The sequence below is a fragment of the Vespa crabro genome, chromosome 1 (genome assembly GCF_910589235.1).
Source record: "Vespa crabro chromosome 1, iyVesCrab1.2, whole genome shotgun sequence".
Lineage (NCBI taxonomy): Eukaryota > Metazoa > Arthropoda > Insecta > Hymenoptera > Vespidae > Vespa > Vespa crabro.
In genome coordinates, this window is record NC_060955.1 from 1515001 (window position 1) to 1517500 (window position 2500).

Here is a 2500-nt window from a genome sequence, read left to right on the forward strand (position 1 = left end):
AAAGATGAAAAAAACGTTTGGGAAAAAAGATCATTAGAAAATTTATTGACAATAAGGTAAACGTTTCCAAAGGCAAATGACCATTTAGATTTGGTTATCTTTTGGGCGCATACACAAACACGTACATATAGAGAAAAAGACAGAGAGAGACAGAGAGAGACAGAGAGAGAGAGAGAGAGAGATGTACGTACATACATATAAACACATAGAGACTTTGTTAACTTCTCAAATCGAGCCTGAGAGTCGGAGCGTTTCATTTCCGGACGCCCCACGCGTTCTCTATTGTTCCTGACAGATTAACCTGACGCTAGTAACGATGATCCCTCGTCTCTCAGATTGTCAAGTTGCCGTTCATTACGAAATTCGTGAGATGAGAGAGGATTCTGGACAAGGAGATGGAGAAAACAAGAGAAACAGATAGATAGATAGATAGATGGAGAGAGAGAGAAAGAGATATAGAGATAGAGATACAGATATAGATAGAGATAGAAGGTTGTAAGAGAGATACCGAGACAGGAGTAAATTCGAGGAGAAATGGTAGAGCAAAAGAGATAGATGGAAAGAGAGAGAGAGAGAGAGAGAGAGAGAGAGAGAGAAGGTACAGAGATGGTTGACTTGATGAAATCATGCCGCGAGAATTAAACGGGGATACCTCGTTTACGTGTGTCGCTAGCATCGTTTACCTGTGTGTGCTAAGCTATTTCTACGTACACACGTATACACGTACATATCTACGTATATGTATGCTCTCTCTCTCTCTCTCTCTCTCTCTTTTTCACAGACACATACATACACACACGCACACTCTCTGTGAAACGGTACTGGGCTCCAATTGGCGGGAGCAAGACAACGGTAGGAGTTGACGGCAGTGTATACACAGTTAATTAAGCTGGAGTACCACGGATGGTGGAACGCGAGAGGAGAATCAAGAGTTGAAGGAAGAGAGAGAGAGATAGATAGAGAGAGAGAGAGAGAGATAGAGAGAGAGAGAGAGGGAAACAGAGTTAGATGGTGGGGGAAGGAGAAGATGAGATAGCTGGAGAAGGCTGGTAGGTGGGCTCATAGAGAGGGAGAAAGACAGAGAGATAGATAGAGATATATATAGAGAGAGAGAGAGAGAAACCCTTTGCAAACGGGAGCGACGATGACGCTCTATCTCGTCCTGTCCTGTGCTGTCCTGTCCCTGTCCTGTGGCCTGCGAACGTAATTTGTTCTTCGAATGTGCTGCGCACTATCACCGATTTTCATCGTGTTCGTATCCAAAGATGTTCTCAGGTTGGCAAAATTGCAACTTCAAACGATCAAGTTCTTCTTCTTTCGCTTTTATTTATTCTGTCTTTCTCGTTTTTCTTTATTTATTTCCTCGTTTTCTTTTTTGGTTTCTTTTTTCTTTTCTTTTTTCGTTCTTGTTTTTGTTTTTTTTTTTTTTCTCTTATATCTTAATTCTCTCAAATTGACCTCGTGGAACGGGTAAGTAAGTGAGTAAGTACCCACTTAAGTACTTAACGCGTCAATGGGATCAACAAATTTTTTACGTGTTCGTGTTTTCATTTTTTTATTTCTTTCTTCTTTCTTGTTTATTTTTCTCTTTTTTTTCTTTTTTTTTTTTTTGTTCTTTTCTCCTTTTTTTGATGAAACAAACGAGAATTGCCGTCAATCGTTCATAAAGTATTTTCAACATGTTTCAGAGAGCATTATTCAGAGAGAGAGAGAGAGAGAGAGAGAGAGAGAGAGAGAGTTTTGACATATTTATCTTTCCCTTTCGAAAGCTTTCAATCTCGGACATTAGAGATTAGATTTTAGAAAATTCCAAAGGTACTTGTCAATACTGAAATTCCTCGAAATAAATTGATCAATGTGATACCTTATATATTTCGAGAGGAATATTTAAAGGATACGAAAAAAAAAAGAAAAAAAGAAAAAGAAAAAAAGAAAAAAAAAATCGATTGAAGATGAAATCAGAGAGTGTTAAGAAACATTTGGATCGGTGAATGATTTCAATTTTCCTTGAGAACGAAATATCTTTTTCTTTTTTTTTTTTATTCTTTTTTTCATGAGGTAGTAAATTTTCTATTTTCCTTTCTCTTTCTCTCTCTCTATTTCTCATAAAATATACTATAATAGACAAGAGATTAGGCGTTAGAAATCCCAAGATCCTTGTATACTAAGAAATAAATACTATTCTCAATGGGCCAACCACCGTGAAAATTTAGTCTTAGTAAAAACCTGTTGTGAGATCTGTCTGAGTTCGACAATGGAAAGGAAAACACCACCCGCGGTTATCCCGCACCAAACAAGCTTTTCTTTCTTTATTTCGAAAAGAAAAGAGAGAGAGAGAGAGAGAGAGAGAGAGAGAGAAAGGGAGAATGAGATACATACATACATATATATGTATGTATGTACATAGAAAGAATAGTACATTCCATTTCGTTTATTTCTATTGGTAACATCGTCGATTCGGATTCGTGGCTACTGGTATTACGAAGAACACCACCATTTT

At 37.6% G+C, this 2500-nt stretch overlaps 1 protein-coding gene across 1 annotated transcript in view; it reads left to right on the top strand.

The window, feature by feature from the left end:
* Window positions 1–1715: 1715 nt before the first annotated feature.
* The window catches only part of LOC124428236 (retinal homeobox protein Rx1-like), a 48660-nt gene continuing 47875 nt past the window's right edge, over window positions 1716–2500 (top strand). The window contains exon 1 of the mRNA XM_046972125.1: window positions 1716–1737. The gene's annotated coding sequence lies outside the window, so the exon portion shown is untranslated. The remainder of the gene's footprint in view (window positions 1738–2500) is intronic.